General features: G+C 43.5%; 1 protein-coding gene and 1 non-coding gene across 2 annotated transcripts in view; one reads left to right on the forward strand and one right to left on the reverse strand.

The window, feature by feature from the left end:
• Window positions 1–23813, reverse strand: part of LOC124802785 — a 64027-nt gene that overhangs the window by 34693 nt on the left and 5521 nt on the right. The window lies entirely within an intron of this gene.
• Trnaa-ugc lies at window positions 15357–15431 on the forward strand. The gene has a single exon. It is a non-coding gene; the product is annotated as a tRNA-Ala (tRNA).

Genomic DNA, 23813 nt, shown 5'->3' on the forward strand with positions numbered 1-23813 from the left:
TGCAGGATTGTGTGCGCAGAACCCACAGAAATGCCAACTCTGGAGGCGATCTGTTGAACAGTCATTCGGCGATCCCCCAAAACAATTCTCTCCACTTTCTCGATCATGTCGTCAGACCGGCTTGTGCGAGTCCGAGGTTGTTTCGGTTTGTTGTCACACGATGTTCGGCCTTCATTAAACTGTCGCACCCACGAACGCACTTTCGACACATCCATAACTCCATCACCACACGTCTCCTTCAACTGTCGATGAATTTCAGTTGGTTTCACACCACGCAAATTCAGAAAACGAATGATTGCACACTGTTCAAGTAAGGAAAACGTCGCCATTTTAAGTATTTAAAACAGTTCTCATTCTCGCCGCTGGCGCTAAAATTCCATCTGCCGTACGGTGTTTCCGTCTCTGGGATGTATTGACAATGAACGCAGCCTCATTTTAAAACAATGCGCATGTTTCTATCTCTTTCCAGTCCGGAGAAAAAAAATCGGAGGCCTTAGAACTTGAATGCACCTCGTACTAGGCTGGCGCCACTTGCCCAGTCTTGGAGGACAGCAACTGTGGTTGGGGGGCGCATGCGCCGTGTACGGTACGGAGGCCTATATAGGATCTTCGTATATCCAAAATTGAAACGAACGACTTGGGACGTCAGCTTGTGTAATATATGTTAAAAAATGAGAAAATTCCTCCAGCTGTATTAAGGTGTTGGTTTTATTGGCAACTAGTTTCGATGTTGTTACATCATCATCTTCTGGCCCATACTTGTTGACAGCAACCGTATGTGTCTAACACTAGTAGTCATTGGTGAGATAGGCGTGTTCCATGCGGAAGGCAGGTAGTAACTGCGTATATAGGACGTCGATTTGCAGCCTTGGCATACTGCGTCCCTCACACGTCCTTCCCTCCCCAGCCATCTTCGACGCGCCCTCGCCAGTCTCCCTCCCCCTCTACCCTCTACCCCCCTCCCACCCTTCTCCCCATCTCCCTCATCTCCACGCCCCTCGCAGATCCTGTGTTTTGCTCATCGTCATCAGTGTGCTACTTCAGTGTTGTGTTTGGTGCTGTTCTCCTGTGCGTCGAGAGCTGTGATTTTAATTGTGTGCTGGACTTGTACGTAGTGTTACTGTCAACGATTATTATGTGCTACGCCGTCCGTCAATACTTCTATGCTCCGGTGATACTTCGCGTTGTGTTCTTTTAATTGTCACAGTGTGTATTTTTTGTGTGTTCTACTTATTTACGGTTTTTATCTCCATTTTACAGTCACCCTCTTTTTGTCTGTTGCCTTCCACAAAGTTCCCCTCTCCTTTTATATCTATGTACACCATATTTTTCCTTTATGTTATTTTTAAATGTCTTCTATGTATGTTCTATGTCTTTCGGCTGAAGAGCAGCGCATATGTTGCTGCCAGCCCGCCCTGATGGGGAATTGAAATGCAATAAAGAAAAAAAAAAGCCTTGGCATCAGTTTTCAGCAGGACTCAGCAGCAGCAGCCTTCTCCTGAAGTTGGCGAACAGTTGATCGCCGAAATATTGAATCGGGTTTATTTTAGGATCCGGCAGCAAACCCGAAGAGACTTTCAAGACTTATGACGCCCGAAAAGCCTACGAACGCACATCCTTTAGATGTCTGTCATACCATCCACTTTGGACACCGAAATGCAGAAGCTTGTCGTCGCTTCCGCCTTATTTCTTCGAACGGTGGTTGCCAAGCTACACTGAGGGTGAAACCCCTGTCACAATTAACAAGATTTGGTATCACACGCAATTCAGTTGCCTCCTAAATAACACTGGCCAAGAAAAGAATCGTAGGACACGTAACAGAGGTCTCATCGAAATCTAATGAGTGCTCCTCCGTTGAGCTGTCCTCAGCCGATGACGAATTACGTACCAGGACGAGTCTTACGTTACTTTTACATTCAGTGCAAACTGCACTGTGTCAAGCCGAAGTAAGACTTGATGCATTAGCAAGGAATGCAATAGAGCTAGTTATCCGAAGCTCTATATTATTTTTCACAGTGCCAAAATCATTTTCTATTTTTGCAACTGGTCAGAAGATGGGTGCGGTTCCTCTCTTGTTTAGACGCTCTTTCGGAGGCTGCGCCAGCATGTGTCAGGAAGGCGATTCTCTTGTCTCTTTCACTGCTCTGGCCTCAGTGTCCTCAGAATCTTCTTAATGTTAGCACAAAATATCCGGGGGTGGTGACACTACATAGAGTGAAGCCTTCATCTCAGGCAACCAATCGGTAGTGTTCTTACGGAAAGAATGTTCTTACTTCAGGTTCTGCTAGTCGCATCTGCGGAAGACTGGGTCATATACAAACAGAAATCGTGAGTGCTGTCTGCTGGAATGAATGGAACAATACTTCCCGTACTGTGCAATATAGCTTCCAGGTTAACTATTACTACGTCGGCAAATTATCCTTACAAGGAATGCTTTTCATTCTCTTCTTATCGAATGGAGGCTCTACTTGAAAAATAAAATTTTACAAGGTCGGATCCGGCCCTTAGGTCATTCTCAAGAGTTCATAACTGACTTTAAAAGACAGACAAGTATCCCAAAACAATCAGCAACAGCTATTTTGCATAATGTTGCACAACAATTGATCATAAGTAAAATATGTGTCCAACTAGTTATAAGTACAATGCGTATTGACAAAATTATAAAAGTTAGACAACGGGAGCCCTTTTGTCAGTTGAAGTGTTGAAAACGCGCTTGGTGTAGCAGGAGAAGCTGTTATACTAATAACGACTAAAGGTAATAGCAGAGTGAGCCAGCAGAGGGCAGAGAAATCGGACTAAACAAAAGTTGAGTACAGATAAATCTTATCAACCACAATTTAAAATCACATGACGTTACAGCAATATAATAGAGAGTGAACCGAACCACACTGATAAAATTTCAGTGGTTGATCAGGGATATTTTCCGAATACCTTGGTATACGGAACCCGTGCCTTTCGTTGGCTCGTTACAGAGTAATTGCACTTCATTTCGTTTATTACTCCAGCGGCCTTGCCTCAGTGGTAACACTGGTTCCCGTAATATCACCGTAGTTAGGCGATGTCAGGCTTGGGCATACTTGGATGGGTAACCGTTCGGACTGCCGAGCGCTATTTGTAAGCGCTGTGTACTCAGCTCTTGTGAGGCCAGTTGAGTAGCTACTTGAGTAGGAAGTGGCTTCTCCCGTCACGAAAACATGCCACTCCTTATCCGCATCCAGTGATGCCTGTGGCCTGAGGAGGACACGGCGGTCGGTCGGTTCCGTTGGGCCTTCAATGCCTATTCGAAAGGAGCTTGGTCCATTTCTTATCCTCATTTATATTTGTGTCTGTAATGCACTGAAAATATCAGTATAACACTGCAAATGTCGGCGGTACACACTGTGTGTCCTGTTTGGTAAAACATATTCCGTTCACTCACGGCACTTGTTGACAATAGTGAAGCCTGCTTTACAACCCCTAGACTGCATTTAGTACTGCTAGGTTCTGAGTTAGTTGTTCGTTAACAGCGGTATATAGCAGTACGGATAGGTTTAATGATGACGAGTTTGCTAAAATGCAGCTCGTGAGTGGTCTCATTGAATTCAATGGTAGAGCGACAAAAGAAGACGTTGTTACGTTGCCACTTGTTACGTTCTATGTATAAAAAATTATATATATATATATATATATATATATATATATATATATATATATATATATATATATATATATATATAGGGTGAGTCACCTAACATTACCGCTGGATGTATTTCGTAAACCACATCAAATACTGACGAATCGATCCACAGACCGAACGTGAGGAGAGGGGCTAGTGTAATTGGTTAATACAAACCATAAAAAAATGCACGGAAGTATATTTTTTAACACAAACCTACGTTTTTTTAAATGGAACCCCGTTAGTTTTGTTAGCACATCTGAACATATAAACAAATACGTAATCAGTGCCGTTTGTTGCATTGTAAAATGTTAATTACATCCGGAGATATTGTAACCTAAAGTTGACGCTTGAGTACCACTCCTCCGCTGTTCGATCGTGTGTATCGGAGAGCACCGAATTACGTAGGGATCCAAAGGGAACGGTGATGGACCTTAGGTACAGAAGAGACTGGAGCAGCACATTACGTCCACATGCTAACACCTTTTTATTGGTCTTTTTCACTGACGCACATGTACATTACCATGAGGGGTGAGGTACACGTACACACGTGGTTTCCGTTTTCAATTACGGAGTGGAATAGAGTGTGTCCCGACATGTCAGACCAATAGATGTTCAATGTGGTGGCCATCATTTGCTGCACACAATTGCAATCTCTGGCGTAATGAATGTCGTACACGCCGCAGTACATCTGGTGTAATGTCGCCGCAGGCTGCCACAATACGTTGTTTCATATCCTCTGGGGTTGTAGGCACATCACGGTACACATTCTCCTTTAACGTACCCCACAGAAAGAAGTTCAGAGGTGCAAGATCAGGAGAACGGGCTGGCCAATTTATGCGTCCTCCACGTCCTATGAAACGCCCGTCGAACATCCTGTCAAGGGTCAGCCTAGTGTTAATTGCGGAATGTGCAGGTGCACCCTCATGCTGATACCACATACGTCGATGCGTTTCCAGTGGGACATTTTCGAGCAACGTTGGCAGATCATTCTGTAGAAACGCGACGTATGTTGCAGCTGTTTGGGCCCCTGCAATGAAGTGAGGACCAATGAGGTGGTCGCCAATGATTCCGCACCATACATTTACAGTCCACGGTCGCTGTCGCTCTACCTGTCTGAGCCAGCGAGGATTGTCCACGGACCAGTAATGCATGTTCCGTAGATTCACTGCCCCGTGGTTTGTGAAACCCGTTTCATCGGTAAACAGGTAGAACTGCAACGCAATCTCTGTTAATGCCCATTGACACAATTGCACTCGATGATTAAAGTCATCACCATGTAATTGCTGATGTAGCGACACATGAAACGGGTGAAAGCGGTGACGATGCAGTATGCGCATGACACTACTTTGACTCAGTCCACCGGCTCTCGCAATGTCCCGTGTACTCATGTGTGGGTTCATGGCAACAGCAGCTAACACACCAACTGCACCCGCTTCTTCTGTGACGGGCCTGTTACGGACCCGTTTGCGTGCTACGACCATACCTGTTGCATACAGTTGGCGGTAGATGTTTTGCAATGTGCGGCACGTTGGATGCTCTCTGTCCGGGTACCGTTCTGCATACAACCTGCAGGCTTCAGCTGCATTTCGTCGACACTCGCCGTAGATGAGTATCATCTCCGCCTTTTCAGAGTTCGAATACACCATGGTCACAGTTCCTACAACACTACACTATCACAGACGTCTGGTAACACGGTGTACTACAGTTGGTCTGCGTGCGGAGACGAATGCAGAATAATAATAGCAGCAAGCGCTACATGCGGACACTGCGACAGCTAGACCAAATCACAACAGTGCACTACAGCCACACTCGTAAACACGGTCGTCATCGTAAACATGTCCCTGCAGATGCTGCTCGCCGACCGTGGCCCGTGTTTGTTACAATACGCAGCTGAACGTCGGAGGTTCCAAGCGTCAACTTTAGGTTACAGTATCTCCGGATGTAATTAACATTTTACAATGCAACAAACGGCACTGATTACGTATTTGTTTATATGTTCAGATTTTCTAACAAAACTAACGTGGTTCCATTTAAAAAAACGTAGGTTTGTGTTAAAAACATACTTCCGTGCATTTTTGTATGGTTTGTATTAAACAATTACACCAGCCCCTCTCCTCACGTTCGGTCTGTGGAATCGGTTCGTCAGTATTTGATGTGGTTTACGAAATATACCGAGCGGTGACGTTAGGTGACTCACCCTGTATACATATATATATATATATATATATATATATATATATAATTTTTATTTATTTTTAATTTATCAGGTGAATTTTTCTTTTGTTAGAGCATATTCTTTCTCTCAGGGATATTATCTTTTGTTATCACCTTTACTTACGTGCATAAGTAAATGTGAAACGGGTTCTTGGAGGGCCGCTGTTATTCATGTACCAACTTTAGGTTTTGGACGTGATGACTAAAATATAGTTGCCGTTAACTGAATTGAATGTAATTTTGTTAATTTCTATTTATTGATTGCAAACCAAGGCTTGAGAGAATTTCGATTGTTGCCGTGGAGCGGCCAAGATGAAACTTACTGAACTCATGGAATCTGTATAATTTAAAAAATGAACTTTAATATAAATTAATTGTCTGTTGCAATCTAAAAAGGTTCTTACAACGAAATCTCTCGCAATTACAGTTACTGTTAACACTTTGAAAAATAAATTCATACTTCCGGGCGTAATGGCCGACCAGAGGCTGCATCGGAAGTTGAGCTTCCCGCAGCACAAATTACTGAAAACAATGCTTATTAAAAATAATTAGCCGCTGTGACCATTTGAGGTGACAACTGTTACAAATAAATTCATTTTGTGATAACAATAATTAGTTTATTTTAGCACAATACAGAATAACTTACATAAAATATGTATAGCCGCTCAATGGCTGCCTTCCGTATCGCGAAACAAAACAGTGTGAGTACCATAAAGTACGTCCTTCCTCCGCGGTCGTACAATCGCGTCTCTTTACTATCCCTTTTTATTTTCATAGACATGTTTTAAATAAAGATGCTACTTTTAAATTATCGCTGCATATCAGTTGTTTCAAGAACATTAACTGTATCTTTTGTACTAATTATGTTCATAAAATACAAATACGTAAAATAGAAATAATTTTTGGTTCATCCTTAACAATATTGTTCACTGTTTCCAACCGATAAAAATGTCTATATTTGTGAGACGTACGGTCACAACGTTCTCCCCTCGGCCATAACCCTACCATCCTATTTTTGCATTTGTTGGTCTGTTGTTGCATTACTCCTTGTCTTGTGCTATCGTATTACAGACTTTTTCACTGTTGTGAAGATATTTTCCCATAAATAAAGGTAACTGAGGTAATAAACCAAAAAAATGATAATTAAATCATTACTTCATAACCAGCCACCGGAGACCGCAGTCCCTTTTACTGAGATACTCGAAAAATATCCCTGAACAACGTTCGAAATTTTGACAGTGGAGTTCTGGTTCACCCTGTATAAATAGGACAGTGTTTGAAAGTGACATATCTACATCTACATCTACATTTACATAGCTACTCCGAATGTCACCATATTGTGCGTGGCGGAGGATACCCTGTACCACTACTAGTCATTTCCTTTTCTATTCCACTCGCAAATAGAGCGAGAGAAAGACGGCATTGTGGGTCGGATGTCGCCCATTGGGGGAAGTTCGGGCGCTGAGAGCAGGTACTTATTGCATGCGACGCCACATTGGGTGACTTGTGCGTCGGAGATGGGGATGAAATAATGATGAGGACAACACAACATCCAGTCCCTGAACGGAGAAACTCTCCTGTCCCAGCCGAGAATCGAACCCGGGGCCCTTCAAGTGGCAGTCCGCCGCGCAAACCACTCAGCTACCGGGGGCGGACTTATCTTCGTGGTCTTTACGTGCAATGCATGTTGGAAGCAGTAGAACCATTCGGCAGTCAGCTTCAAATGCCGGTTCTCTAAATGTTCTCAACAGTGTTTCTCTAAAAGAACGTCGCGTTCCCTTCGGGAATTCCCATTTGACTTTCCAAAGCATCTCCGTAACACTTACGTGTTGTTCGAACCTACCAGTACCAAATATAGCAGTACGCCTCTGAATTGCTTCGATGTCTAAACAGAGACTTTACATGTTAAAATTGTTCATGAACCATATCAAAAAGCACGTTCAAGGGAGGTGTATCAGTGAAGACGAGATGTCACGCTACATTAATGCTAAGTATGCCACAAATAACTGAAAGCGCATTTCTTTAGGATATTTCTTTTCGAAAATAACAGAGAGGATAAAGAAGATGAGGTCAGCCTTCTGCATGACGAGAGAGATATACAATAAAAAGAATATATCCACAGAGGCAAAGATAAGCCACTACAAGGCAACGGCGAGGAATGCAGTATTATATGCTGCTGAGACGATGACACTGGGGAGAAATGGGGCAGAACAACTAGAGAAAGAAGAGAGAAAAATACTGAGAAAAATACTACGTCCCAAAAGAGGTGGGGAGAGGTTGATGCGAAGACCTAGGGAAGAATTGTACGAGAAGAAGGAGAACACTATCCGAGGAAATCAGACACAAAAGGGCAAGATTTGCTGGACATGTAGTTAGGATGAGTATGGACAGAATGACGAAGAGCGTGTGGGAAACAACAAGGAGGACAAGGGGAAAGACAGGAACCAAGTGTGTTTTTGAACTTCGGAAGGACTGGCTGGAACTGGGGATCAGGATCGAAGGATAGGAAAATTGGAGGAACAAATATACACCGACCAATATGCCGGAGATCAATGACAGAGAAGAATATAGGAAAAGATTAGAGTGTCACCAGTGGAGTCGACAGGGGAAACGGTTCCCACGCCTGGGTTCCCGGGTTCGATTCCCGGCGGGGTCAGGGATTTTCACTGCCTCGTGATGACTGGGTGTTGTGTGATGTCCTTAGGTTAGTTAGGTTTAAGTAGTTCTAAGTTCTAGGGCACTGATGACCATAGATGTTAAGTCCCATAGTGCTCAGAGCCATTTAAACCATTTGAAGGGGAAACGGACACTGAAGATCTCGGAAGAAGAGCGGGAGAGAAGAAGAGAAAGAATGAAGAGATTCTGGGTGAAGAAGAGGAAAATGCAGTCCACCCGTGGTCCTACAGAGGCCGTAACGCAAGAAAAGAAGAAGATATTTCTTTTCTGCCTTTTGTCGTCTGATGCGAACAAGCAAAAATTGCATAAGGGGCAATAACCGACTGTATAAATTTTTTTGGTGCAACTGGAGCTGGCATTCACAAAACTGTTACGGAAAATTGTGGATGTCCTGTGTCAATGGGAAAAGAATGTTGGACACAAGAGTACGTTTCGTTCTTTGAAGAACGAAACTGTTTACCGGCAAGAGCTGCTGATGAAGTTTCTTTATTGAAAAGCTGGTTTAGGTCCACGGAACGCCATCAAATTCATAAATCATTTGCATCAAACAATGCGTCAAACAATAAAATGGATGAATTCTCCACTACTTTTATATCGCCTGGTATGATGTTGCAAACGTTTTATGAATCTGATAATGGTCTGTGGACCGAGACTGCTTGTTCATTAAATACGTTTTATGAGCAGTTCTTGGCGGTAAAACACTACGTTCTTTAAATATTTACGAACTAAGAGGCATTAAAGTGTTTCACGTTGTTATGTTAGTGACTTCAGAAATAAGGCGAAGAGAGTGTCTCTGAAGCATCACGGTAGTATTTTTCATGCTGTTTTCTTAGTGACTTTAACAAGACGCCGAGGAGCGTGTAGCTGGAATTTCTCAGAGGTGGGGTTTAACCGTGAAATGCTGCTGCGATCAGCCTCTAATAATAGGGAAGGTCAGCTGTTTCGAAAGTTGGCGCCAGTAACTGGACGGTTTGTGGAGGGCAGAGGTGAGTCGGTGAGTAATAAATCGTAGCTCCCGGTAATAAGCATTACAACATCTCATTGTCAACACATATGTACACGCCATCTTACTCTAAAGATAAAACGAACGTTGTGAGTCTAATAACCAATATCTCGCCACGTGACAAACAGCACTTCGAAAAACGAAGACTGAGGTTTAACCTCTCGTCGACAACAAAGTCACCACAGAATAAAATTCCATTCCGCGTCGTGGCGCGAAGGCTTCCTTCAGCTCACGGTAGCTGCAGGAATTACGTATATTTGCGTCGTTTGATTGCAATGATTTGAGAGATAAATCGTCTAGAAAGAGAATCACGTTCAGTAGTAACTACATTCAAAGACTCGCACTTTCTCCCTGAATTGCTCAACTCGAATTCTGAGACATTCGAACAAAAGCATTTATCACTAAACGTTTGTGGTGCAAATTATACAGTGTTTGCAGGATTTATACATAATGCTGTAATCTTTGTTCATTGGTGTTAAAGCAAGTAGGCGTTCTACAATGACGGTAATCAGTAATATCGCACCATGGACACCTCGACCGAACGTCACTAAACTAATGTTGCAGCATTTCCATGTCTGAGATGTCTATTAATTAAACTTTCATCCTTATGCGAGTCGATTTTCAGTATGGGAGAGTGTTGTACCTAGAGGATAGTGTACCTAGGAACACGCGACATGTTCTGCTCGGTACTTTAGCCTGGTGACTGAGTGCCCAGCATTGACTGGGTATGTATTTATTACATTTCTATTAGCGCATCACCTTCCTCCTCTCTGTCCATCTCCTACTCACCATGTCTCTGTACTTATGTTCCTATCCACTCTCTCTGTCCATATGCCTCTGTAGATCTCCTGCTTTCCTCTGACTCCAACTCTTCCTGCCTCGTCTGGTCCTCCCTGCCTCCATCACCTGCTGACCTCTTTCTCTGTCCATCTCCCCTCCTTCTGTCACCTCCTTCTCCTTTCCCTCTCTCTCCATCTCCTCATCTATTTCTCTGCCTATTTCCTCTTCCCACCTCTCAGTCTATCTCTTCCCTCATCATTCTGTTCATCTCCTCTCCCCTCTTTCTGTTCATCTCCTCCAATTTCCATCTGTTCCTCCTACTTGCTATGTCCGTCTGCTGCTTCCCCTCTGCCGATTTCCTTCTCCTCCCACTGAGTCCCCCCCACACCCTCCTCACTCCTTCTCTCTCCTTTCTCCGTACATCTCCTCTCCCCTTTCTCCAACTATCTCCTCATGCCTTCTCTTTCTGGTCATCTACTATGCCTTTTCTGTATCCATTTTCTCCTCTCCATCTCTCTAACCATCTCCTGCTCCCTCTCTCTCTCTGTTTGCTCCTCCTCCTCCTCTCTCTATCCATGTCCTCCTCTTTCCTTCCTCTGTCAATCTATTTCTCCCCCTTCTCTATCTGCCAATCGGCTCCTCTTCCCTTTCTCTGTTCATTTCTCCACCCACTTCACATCTGTGTCAGTGTCCGCCGTCCCTCTTTCTTCACATCTCTTCCTCCCTCCCCCACCTTTCTCTCTCGCCATGTCAACACCCCCAGTACAATAAGAGGTAGATGGTAGTTACATCTACAGTATTTCTTTCTGGATGGTAGGCAATATGTGTAGCAAGTTTGGTTCAAATCGATTCACGGGCTTAGAACGACTTTTTTCACATGCCTTTCCCCGCATATACACGCGTCATATACACTACTGGCCATTAAAATTGCTACAGCACGAAGATGACGTGCTACAGACACGAAATTTAACTGACAGGAAGAAGATGCTGTGATATGCAAATGATTGGCTTTTCAGAGCATTCACACAAGGTTGGCGCCGGTGGCGACACCTACAACGTGCTGACATGAGGAAAGTTTCCAACCGATTTCTCATACACAAACAGCAGTTGACCGGCGTTGCCTGGTGAAACGTTGTTGTGATGCCTCGTGTAAGGAGAAGAAATGCGTACCATCACGTTTCCGACTTTGATAAACGTCGGATTGTAGCCTATTGCGATTGCGGTTTGTTGTATCGCCACATTGCTGCTCGCGTTGGTCGAGATCCAATGACTGTTAGCAGAATTTGGAATCGGTGGGTTCAGGATGGCAATACGGAACGCCGTGCTGGATCCCAACGGCCTCGTATCACTAGCAGTCGAGATGACAGGCGTCGTATCCACATGGCTGTAACGGATCGTGCAGCCACGTCTCAATCCCTGAGTCAACAGATGAGGACGTTTGCAAGACGACAACCATCTGCACGAACAGTTCGACGACGCTTGCAGCAGCATGGACTATCAGCTCGGAGACCATGGCTGCGGTTACCCTCGACGCTTCATCACAGACAGGAGCGCGTGCGATGGTGGACTCAACGACGAACCTAGGTGCACGAATGCCAAACGTTATTTTTTCGGATGAATCCAGGTTCTGTTTACAACATCATGATGGTCGCATCCGTGTTTGGCGACATCGCGGTGAACGCACATTGGAAGCGTCCTCGCCATACTGGCGTATCACCCGGTGTGATGGTATGGGGTGCATTGGTTACACATCTCGGTCACCTCTTGTTCGCAATGACGGCACTTTGAACAGTGGACGTTACATTTCAGATGTGTTACGACCCGTGGCTCTACCCTTCATTCGATCCCTGCGAAACCCCACATTTCAGCAGGATAATGCACGACCGCATGTTGCAAGTCCTGTACGGGCCTTTCTGGATACAGAAAATATTCGACTGCTGCCCTGGCCAGCACATTCTCCAGATCTCGCACCAACTGAAAACGTCTGGTCAGTGGTGGCCAAGCAACTGGCTCGTCACAATACGCCAGTCACTACTCCTGATGAACTGTGGTATCTTGTTGAAGCTGCATGGGCAGCTGCACCTGTACACGCCATCCAAGCTCTGTTTGACTCAATGCCCAGGCGTATCAAGGTAGTTATTACGGCTAGAGGTGGTTGTTCTGTGTACTGATTTCTCAGGATATATGCACCCACATTGCGTGCAAATGTAATCACATGTCAGTTCTAGTATAATATATTTGTCCAATGAATACACGTATATCATCTGCATTTCTTCTTGGTGTAGCAATTTTAATGGCCAGTAGTCTAGGTTTCACAGATATTTGTACTCATATTTCATCTGTATCGCTAGCGAATATTGCCCTGCAGTTTCGTTTTGACACAGCTCAAAGTTTGTGACGTAATATCTCCTGAACTATGTGTCCTACAGCGATATAGTTTGTAACTGTCCGCCTGCTTAGCTGGGTGGTAGCGTGCTTGCCTCCCGTGCAAGCAGGCCCGTGTTCGCTTCCCGGCTGGGTTGAAGATTTTCTCCGCTCGTTGACTGGGTGTTGTGTTGTCCTCATCCTTATTTCATTTCCATCACCGGCGCGCAAGTCGCCCTATGTGGCGTGGACTGAAATAAGACTGGCATTTGGCGGCCGAAGTTCCCCGGATGGGGCCTCACAGCCAACGATTCCACACGCTTAATTCATTTCGTATTTAAAGAATATTTAGCGGCGCATATGAATACAATCTGCAAAATTTGTCGTGATTAGCGGTAGTAGTAAAAAAAAGTAATAAATTTAAACGTCACGCATAATACGGCAGTTTTCTGCAAGACCACGAAAATGTAGTAGGCAATAAAGTTCTTTGCTTTCATCGTTTTTTGGAGGTCGTCGTCGAGAAAAAGGTATCGTAATTTTTTGAAATTATGCGTAAACTCTGTTCTAAGTCACTAAGTGCTCTCATTCTAAAATATGAAGAACTGAAATTATGAAGAAATGGGTCAGTGGTAAAAAATCCTGCTCGAATGAGGGGATCATCGTTGAGATAAAGGTTCATTTTAGAGTTCTTGACACTGTTTTTTATTGAAAAGTTAAAACAATAGCCGGGGTATCTGAAAGTGTATACAGTGTGTTAACTGTAAATTCGGTGATAGGCACCACAGACCTGAATATGTACACTGCCCAACTGAATTCAAGATTCACTTTTTCGAAACCCAATATTTGCCTCCCATTTCTACTGTAACAGTAGAAAAGCGTAGAATCCCGCACGTCAACCTCTGGTTCGACAATGCTTCAAACAGCAAGATGTCGACACTTGTGAAAAAAAGGCCACAGATCGGAATTTATATGAGTTGTAAGGTGGGTTAATGATGTCACATTGGCACCAAATTTCACCATAATTCTGCCCAATGACACTGTGGATCTCACTCGATGAGCAGCTCGTCGCAGCCCCTCTTACCTAGATTTCACTCCTTCTTTTAACGTCTGTACGATGGAAGTTCGAACAGCGACACCCAGCGTAGAAGTCATGCGGTTTGCTAATGGGTGGCAGAAGATTACGTCTCAGACGTACCGCCGGTAAGAATCGACACGAAAAGGCCTAAGAGTGTGGCATAAATGGCGTCAATGAAAGCACCACTTGCCCTGGGGCGTTGTTTCCAGCACATTTCGTAGCTGAAAACGACAGTTCGCAGTGCGTTGAGCGAAGGGAAGAAGTTCTTGACAACGTCTGACATTTCAACCTTTGTCGAAGGATATTGTGAGGCTGCATCCCCATTGTTCTTTTTGCTCTCGTGTAAAGGTTGGAACCACTAAGGACCGTTCAAAACTAATCAACGAAATGTTATCGTGAACCGAAGCAGCAAAGGGCACTTAAGCTTTTTCAATCTTCCTGTGGCGTGATCGCACGGGTGTGAAACATTAATTTGTGTGTGAATAAAACGTCAAAGGTTCCCTCTAACACCGCCCCCCTGTTCGATAACACCCACGCACCTCTGTTGAGCACGTTAGAAATGTACCTTCAGGAATTTCGACAACAAATGGCCTGGTTTCAGGACTGGTGCCTGAGGATTTGGCAACCGATACCGCTTTGGTGGGATTTGCCTGACTTCAGGCGCTAGAGCAGCCGCGAAGCTAAACTGGTGTCAAAGTTTCTGACAGGTACATTTGTACTGGGGTGTGGGTGGGGGGGGGGAGGGGGGTCTTAGAGGGACCCTCTGTCGTTTCATTCACACACGTCTTCATCTTGGACTCCCGCGTAGTTGCACCACAGCAAACCGGACAATATGAAGGCTGAAAAAGCTGAAGTACCCTTTGCCGCTTCGGATCACGTTAATATTTCGTTGAATGGTTTTGAACGCTCTATAGTGGTTCCAGCCTGTACACGAGAGCAGAAATTGTGAACACGTTCAATTGGAATGCAGCCTCACAATGTCTTTCGAGAAGGGTTGAAACGCCCTAGGGTTTCATCGGTGCCAAAAGTTGTCAAGAACATCTTCCTGTCACACAAAACTCTGCGAACTGTTGTTTTAAACTGTGAAATGTGTGGGAACCAACGCCCCAGGGCCAGTGGTGGTTTCATTGAGGACATCTATGCCACCTCCTGAGGCCTTTTCATGTCGATTCTAAGCGGCGGTGTCTCTGAAATTTTTTCCTCTTCTACTCGTTAGCAAGCTCCGTGACTTCAAGGCTGGGTGTCGTTGTTCGGACCTCAGAAGAAGAGGTGAAATGTGTGTAACAGGAGCTCTGGCAACTTTCTCATCGTGTGACACATGCACTGTGGCGTTGGGCGGAATTGTAGTAAAATTTGGTGCCAATGTGACATCATTAACCCACTTTACAGCTCACGTGAATTTACGAGCTGTGGTTTTTCTTTGCATGTGTCGACACCTGACTATTAGAAGTATCGACGAGGCCGAGGGTGACGCCGTAGGGCACCACGCGTACGGAGAAAGATTTTCGGAATCTTTGAGCCGAATTTAAAATCTATACGCCGAAGGGTTCATTCAAGTGAGTGATCCTTTAATTTTGTTGCACAGTGCCCTCGGTGGCTCAGATGGATAGAGCGTCTGCCATGCAAGCAGGAGATACCGGGTTCGAGTCCCGGTCGGGGCACACATTTTCAATATGTCCCCAATGAAGAACATCAACGCCTGTTTGCAGCTAGGGTGTTCATTTAATTATCATTTCACTTCGTGTATTAGTTTATGAGAATAGGACAACTGAAAAATCATATGCTGAGGACTAGTTGGCTGAAAGAAGACACTCGTCGCCTTATAATTGCGGTCTAAACGTAACAGAATTAGCATCGGCGAAAAAGAAAGGGCTTGTTAGGGTGCGCAACATATCAGGGTACGTGTCTGCCGCAAATGTACGGAGTCTCGTAGACACTTCTTTTCCATCAGTTGCTGCTGAAGATTGTGACGGATACTGCAAAAAGCGTGCAAGAGACAGAGGAATAACGCTGGGCTGTTGTTCACTATATTGCTGTCGATGAATTTATCTTGAAAACAATCACATCTGAAGTAAGTGATGATGAGTCAGACACACACACACACACACACACACACACACACACACACACACGCAAGTGGATGATGGTAAAAGTGAAATGAAACTTCCTGGCATATTAAAACTTTGTGCCGGACCGAGACTCGATTTTAGGACCATTTTCTTTCGCGGGCAAGTGCTCTACCGTCTGAGCTACCTAAGCACGACTGAAAGTGAAATGGTTGTGCAAAGTTACCAGTATGTAAAGTATGACAGCTTCAATAAAAGGGAAAACGTCTTCCATGCACTGTGTTGCAAGTTTTACCTCTGAAGAAAGACATAACTCATCAGGCTGTAGTTGAAATACAAGGTGTAACAGGTGTAAGTACAGATATTTTTATACGTGGTGCCTTAATATGGCCGGCCGTGGTGGCCGAGCGGTTCTAGGCGCTGCAGTCTGGAACCGCGGGACTGCTACGGGCGCAGGTTCGAATCCTGCCTCGGGCATTGATGTGTGTGATGTCCTTAGGTTAGTTAGGTTTAAGTATTTCTAAGTTCTATGGGACTGATAACCTGAGAAGTTAAGTCCCATAGTGCTCAGAGCCATTTGAACCACTTTGAAGCCTTAATATGTACGCACATCAGTGTGTTGGTTGGTCTTTCTCGAAAAGTCGTTACACAAACACTTCAGAAACTTCAGCATCTGACGTTTTCTGCACTGCCGAAACTACACCTCTAAGTAAGTTTTGCGTACACACGTCCACATTTCAATACATGACCTTCTGTCCATGGGAAAACAAGCATTAGTGGCTTGCCTGTGCCACGTGTACGTGTAGGTACTATCCAACCTAAAAACAAAACTTGTATTAGCTGTAATTATTAGTCTGCAAACGGCGTAAATACTGATGTAATGTTGTCCAAGACACCGACCTCAGTCATCATTAGAAATATGTACATTTATACCCAGGACTCCCTATATTTATATGCACTACTTGTTTCGGGCTGTCGGGATCACCCATTAAAAAATGATAGTATTACTTCTATATGGTACTGTTTGCTTTCCATTTAGTACGTGCATGTAATTGTTGCAATTAATAAATTCGCTGATCATGTCGTTAATGAGATAATTTCAGTTTCGATTACGAACAATACATGAGCGATCTGTACTTCAGTTTGTGACTTCTGCTTCCGTGGAAGCATGAAACAGCGGTTTCGATGCCTGCTCACAGGGGGGTTGCTGTGTATCTAGGGGCCAGATTTGCTTCTTCTCCTTCCCTCAGAAATCCTCTTTCGTAGTCGCCAAATTATAGTTAACACTAGAATTACAGGCTGCATCGGGTATGATGCTAGTGCTATGTGTGGCATTAAGCGGGAAAAAATACCCAGACGGGGGAGGGGGGTATGTGTATGACAATAGCTGGAGGGACTTGCTGGGAGCAAAAGAGCCAAGCATGTCCCCTAGACAGACGGTGACATGGTGAGGAGCATTGAAGGGTGGTTCCCACTTGCCTCCCTTTGCGTGGTACTTCGGTGTTTGTTGCATGTATTCCAATCTCTGCCTTCCTCTTCAATTTTTACTCTCTACAGCTCCCTGTAATACCATGGAAGTCGCTACCTTGTATCTTAACGGATGTCCTATCATCTTGTCCCTTTTTCTTGTCAGAGTTTCCTAGAAGTTCCTTCCCTTGTCGATTCTGCGGAGAATCTCCTCATTTCTTACCTCTGCAGATCCGCATAATTTTCAGCATTCATGTCTAGCACTACATCCCAAATTCTTCACGTCTCTTCTGTTCCGGTTTTCCCACTGTCCATATTTCTGTGCTCCAAACGCACGTTCTCAGAAATTCCTTCTTCAAATTAGGGCCTGTGTTTGATACTAGTAGACTTCTCTTGGCCAGGTACGTCCTTCTTGCCAGTGCGAGTCTCCTTTTTATATCCCCCCTTGGTCGGTTAACCATTTCTGCTGCCTAGGTAGACGAATTCCTCGATTTCGTCTACTGCATCGTACATAATTGTGATGTTAAGTTTCTCTTAGTTCTCATTTCCGATACTCCTTATTACTTTCGTCTTTCTTCGGTTTACTGTCAATCCATATTCTGTTGTCATCAGACTGTTTACTCGATCCAGCATATCCTGTTATTCTTCTTCCCTTTAACTAAGGATAGCAACGTCGTTAGCGAATCTCTCATCATTGACACCCTCTCGCCTTGAATTTTAATCCCACTTTTGAACCTTTCTTTTACTTTTGTCACTGTTTCTTCGATGTACGAGTTTAAAACAGTAGTGGTGAAAGACAACATCCCTGTCTTATACTCGTTTTAATCCGAGTACTTCGTCGTTGATACTGCAGTCTCGTTGTTTCGTCTTACTTCTTGTATATGTTGTATATTACCAGTCCTTCACTATAGACTACCCTTATTTTCCTTAGAACATCTGACACCATTTTATGTTGTCGAACGCTTTCTTCCAGGTCGACAAATCCTATGTACGTTTCTTAATTTACCTTATGTACCTCTACCATTATCAGCTGCAACATTAGAACTGCCTCTCTGGTGCCTTTACCTTTCCTAAAGCCAAACTGGCTGTCATCGAACAGATCAGTTTTCTTTTCCTTTTCTGTATATTTTTCTTGTCTGCGCTGTTACACTGACTGTGCCATAATTTTCGCACGTGTCGGCTTTTGTCATCTTCGGAATTGTGTTGATGATACTCTTCTAAAAGTCAGTTGGTATATAGCGAGACTCATAGACTTTACACACGAACGTGAATAATCGTTTTGTTGCCACTTACCTCAATTATTTTAGAAATTCTGATAGATTGTTATCTGTATCTTCTTCCTTGTTTGATCTTAAGTCATTCAAAACCAAACTAAAACTAAACTCCGTCCGAACAGGCCTTGGAAGGCCGAACAGTACCGACCGGCCGCCGTGTCATCCTCAGACCACAGGCGTCACTGGATGCGGATACGGAAGCGCATGTGGTCAGCACACCGCTCTCCCGGCCGTGTCAGCTTACGAGACCAGAACCACTACTTCTCAATCAAGTAGCTCTTCAGTTTGCCTCACAAGGGCTGAGTGCACCCTGCTTGCCAACAGCGCTCAGCAGACCAATGGTCACCTATCCAAGTGCTAGCGCAGCCAGACAGCGCTTAACTTCGGTGATCTGACGGGGACCGGTGTTACCACTGTGGCAGGGCCGTTGGCGCTAAGTCATTCAAAGTTCTTTGAAATTCTGATTGTGATACTAGATCCCTTATCTCTTCGCTATCGCCGGCCGCTGTGGTCGAGCGGTTCTAGGCGCTTCAGTCCTGAACCGCGCGACCGCTACGGTCGCAGGTTCGATTCCTACCTCGGGCATGGTTGTGTGTGATGTCCTTGGGTTAGTTAGGTTTAAGTAGTTCTAAGGACTAGGGGACTGATGACCTCAGATGTTAAGTCCCATAGTGCTCAGAGCCATTTGAACCATTTTTTCTTCGCTATCGACTTCTGTTTCTTTTTCTGTCAAGTCACCAGACACGTCTTCTCCTCATAGAGGCTTTCATTGTAACCCGTCCATCCATCCGCTCTCTCCTCTGCATTTAATAGTGGTATTCTCACTGCACTGTTAACGTTACCATCAATGTTTTTAATTTCACCGAAGGTTGTTATGACTGCTCCGCATGCTGTGTCAGTCCTTCCAACAGTAATTTCTGTTTCGATTTCTTCACCTTTTTCATGCTTGCCTTAGCTGCCCTGTGCTCCTGATTTATTTCATTCCCAATTGACTTGTACAGTATTTCTGTATTGCTGAATTTCGCTGAACATTTTTACTTCCTTCATCCATTGATCAGATGGACTATTTTTTCTATTATTCATGGTTTTTTCGGAGATACCATGTGATAACAAGCTCGTAACACACTATTTGTACAAAAGTATCCAGACACCCCTACGTAGAGCATATTGGCCACCAGATTCCACGAGAGGAGGACCTGTCAGTGCAGAAGATGGCGGAGAGTATTGTGTTGAGGGTAGAAAATCAGAAAGAGCAGAATAAGTCGCTTATGAGAGTTCGGTGACTTTGAACGTGGAGTAGACATTGTGTGGCACCGGGGTAACACATCTATTAGGGACATTTCAACCACTGTAAAGGCTGCCCGGTTGGCTATGTGACTGTAAAGTGGAAATGCGAAGGAACAACTGCAGCTAAATCGAGATCAGACAGACCTCACCTATTAAAGGACACAGACTGTCGAGCGCGGCTGAAGATGAATGTAAAAACGGGATACAATCAATGGAAATAATCGCTCGTGAGTTGCAAAGCGTCAACGGCAGTCCAGTTAAAACAACGACAGTATGTAGGTGTAATGTCTCTTTCTGCTATAAGCTATATGAGGATTCTATTAAGTTCGTGAAGTTGAAATTTCGTAAAGCTGTCTTTCATAAAACCTCGTAAGAAACAATTACAAATAAGCAATATTATATTTGCAGTTTGCCAAATTAAACTTTAAATTCTGATTGAAAATGACCACCAGGTTCCCTACAAATAATATCACATACGTTAGCGTAATAAAATTTATGCAAAGAGGCACCCGACGCTTAATAAATTGTATCACTGAAAATAGTCACTTTATGATAAAATAAATCTTGTGATTTAATGCTAATTAATTTTGATAGTATTTTTAAATAAGTTCTTCTGCTCCGGCTTCGTCGTATTTCCTGTGGAAATAAAAAGTTTAAATGCGCCGCGTAATGGCGGCCAACTTTCTAAGTCAAAGATGATCGCAGCTAGCTCCGCAGCAGCTGCAAAAAATGCTACACAAACTCTTACGTTATAACAAATGTTGCGTGGGTTCCTTAAATGATTACTCTGCACTCCAGATTAGGATATTATATTTTCGTAACTCTTTTACACATCAATTCTGTTCTAGTAATTAAACGAGAGCAAGACAAAAGCTATCGCAATACAATCGTACTTTCTGCACTCAAACAATAGCTAAGACACAAGAAAACATCAGAAGACGACTAAGTTCATTGTCTTTCCGTCCTTTAATAATATAACAAAGATTATAGTGTTCTTTAGTTTACACATTTCATCTTATATCACGGAGAATAATGTCTTTTTTCTATTATCAGAATCGATAAATTGTCTTTCAAGTTATTTCGTCACTTTGTCCGTATTATAATTAGGCATTTAAGTTCACACAACATTATGCATGTATAGTTCTTTTGTCGTTATTTATACTGTTCATGTCAAATATATGGAAAGGAACACTATATAGGGAGTTAAGAAAAGTGGGGTACAGTTCTCGAGCAGCTTCTCATAAGCCGCACATCTTTGTACTCAATACTGAGCGACGATTGAAGTAAACGCCATTGAACGATGGATAACTGGAAGCAAGTGGTTTGGAATGGCGAATCACGCTAGGCCCTGTAGCAGTCCAATCGAAGTTTTTGGGTCTAGTGAATGCCTGGGAAACGTTACTTGTCATCATGTGTACTACCAACAGTGAAGTACGGAAGGGGTAGTTTACTGTACGGCGAGTTTTCGCGGTGTCCAAACTGCGCTTAACAAAACGCTAAATGCTGAAGGATATGAAGACATTTTACAGAATAGTGTTACGCGCATGGTAGAGGAGACAATGACTGTACTCGAATCGGCGTGATAGCGCATCATGCCGTAAAGCAGCACCTGTGAGGGTATGGTTTTTCGACAGTAACGTTCCTGAAATGTACTGGCCCTGCACAACTACACATGTTCCTGCCCAGGACACTTTTCGGATAAGTTAGAACGTCGACTTCGTTCCCGAAACCGGTTTGCTACATCTTACCTTCTCTAGTTTTGCTTTTGAGAAAGAATGACCGTTCATTTCTCCATGGACATTCAGACATCTCGTTGAAAGTGCCTCCAGAACAGTTCAAGCCGTCATAAAGCCAAGGGGTGCAGAGGCCCTATATTAATGTCCACTAACAGGTGTCAGGATCCATTTGATCAGATAATGTACTGTTATACACGCATCTGCAGTGTGTACTCTTGCGTTGTACTGCATGAAATAACGGCAGGTGTTTTAGTCAGTTGTTAGTTTTTGAAAAAAGTGGCAGATAAACAGCCCTCACCTGAAATTACCGGAATTAAATAAATCAGTTACCTATGGCAAAGTTTATGCAGTGCCGCGTAATTAACATAACTAGCAAATATAAACTATGTTTCCCAAATATTTTTGTGTGGCAGGATTAATCCCATGAATTAAAAGAGTTACAATTACTGCCACAGCTCCATCTAACAATGAAAATATTTTCAGATCACCACAATGAATTCTTATTTGTTTAAATTTTTTCCCGTCTTGCCGCAGCTACACAACGACGCTGACAATGCTACAATCACTAAGAACTGCGTACTATCTGATGATCGGTCGGTGGGCGACTCGAAACCCGTAATGGGAAAATAAAAACTGTAGCGTCAAAAAGGCGACTGGCAGCAGTTTCAATAGTGGGAAATAGTATAAATGTATGGATTTTTCCAGAAAAATTAACATTGTCGGTTGGGATAGTTGCGCGCAGTGTATTTGCAATAGTATGAGATACAGTATACTGACTAATGCAGTCAGATAGTATCGCAACTGATGTCAGTAGTACAGTACACAACAAGAACTCAACGATTTAGATGTCAGAACGTGGAACTTAGTATAAAGGCAGTCGGCTCCGTGCGATGTTAGTGTGTGCGTACATGCATTTCCTGCAGATAGGAAATAGACACCTTTAGTGACATTGCGAATCGTGTACACAAACAACGATTGTGACGTAGCCACTAGCAAAACAATTATCATGTAATGGAAAATCAAAAATCGGTGCGTGGAAGACAATGGGACTCTTGAACCGTTCAAATACAGTGATTTATAATTTGGTTAGATTCGGCCCACGATACGGACAAAACGGAAAATATGTGCAAAGTAATAAATTATCTCAAGCATCGAAACGGTTATTTTTGCGCAAAGTAAGGGCAACAAACCGTTATTCTTCTCAACTTGCTGCTCATTTACAATTGCCAGTAACTGCCTTACGTTTACGACAAATTTTGTCAGATGAAAACATCTTGCATTCAAGAAACGTTGCAGAAATCTAGTACAACACCAAAACTAAACAGGTTAGATTGGAGTTTGCTGAAAAACGTGTGCCCTGGACTTCAAAATGAGACAAACTGATCTTCAGTGATGACAAGAAGTTAAATTTAGATAGGTAGGATGAATTTAAATATGATTGACGTCATTTGTGGGCAGAGTAGCAGGTAGAAATGAACAGTGCAAGTGTTATTATTTCGGCAGCATTCTGCACTAAATGTAAATCACGCATTGCTTGGGTGACCACTAAAATGAACTGTAATATGTGCTGAGATTCTCGAGACAGAATAGATTAGAATGTACAAGCAACTAAGGGACGAAAGTCTAATTTTTCAACAAGATAATGGATCTCTACGTATTTCTGTACAACAAAAACGTGGTTTGAAGATAAAGATATCGACGTCTTGTACTTACTTGCACGTAGCCTGGATACGAAACCCGTAGCAAACCTTTGTGAAATACTTGCAAGGCGCGTTTGTCGCAATAAAAGACAATCTGAAGCCGTGTGTGAGCTGAAGTGAACGACACGAGAAAAGTGACAGTTTCACTACCTTAGCAAAAATCAATATCGAAGAGAATTTTTGACGTAATTAGAAAGAACAGAGGGTGGACAAAGTACATCTACATCCATATGGATTCTCTGCAAATCACATTTAAGTGCCTGGCAGAGGGTTCATCGAACCACCTTCACGATTCTGTTATTCCAATATCGTACAGCGCGCGGAAAGAACGAACACCTATGTCTTTCAGTACAAGCTCTGATTTCCCTTATTTTATCATGATCGTTTCTCCCTATGTAGGTCGGTGTCAACAAAATATTTTTGCATTTGGAGGAGAAAGTTGTTGATTGGAATTTCGTGAGAATATTACTCCGCAAAGAAAAACGTCTTCGTTTTATTGATGTCCATCCCAAA

The sequence above is a fragment of the Schistocerca piceifrons genome, chromosome 6 (genome assembly GCF_021461385.2).
Source record: "Schistocerca piceifrons isolate TAMUIC-IGC-003096 chromosome 6, iqSchPice1.1, whole genome shotgun sequence".
In the NCBI taxonomy this organism is placed as follows: Eukaryota; Metazoa; Arthropoda; class Insecta; order Orthoptera; family Acrididae; genus Schistocerca; species Schistocerca piceifrons.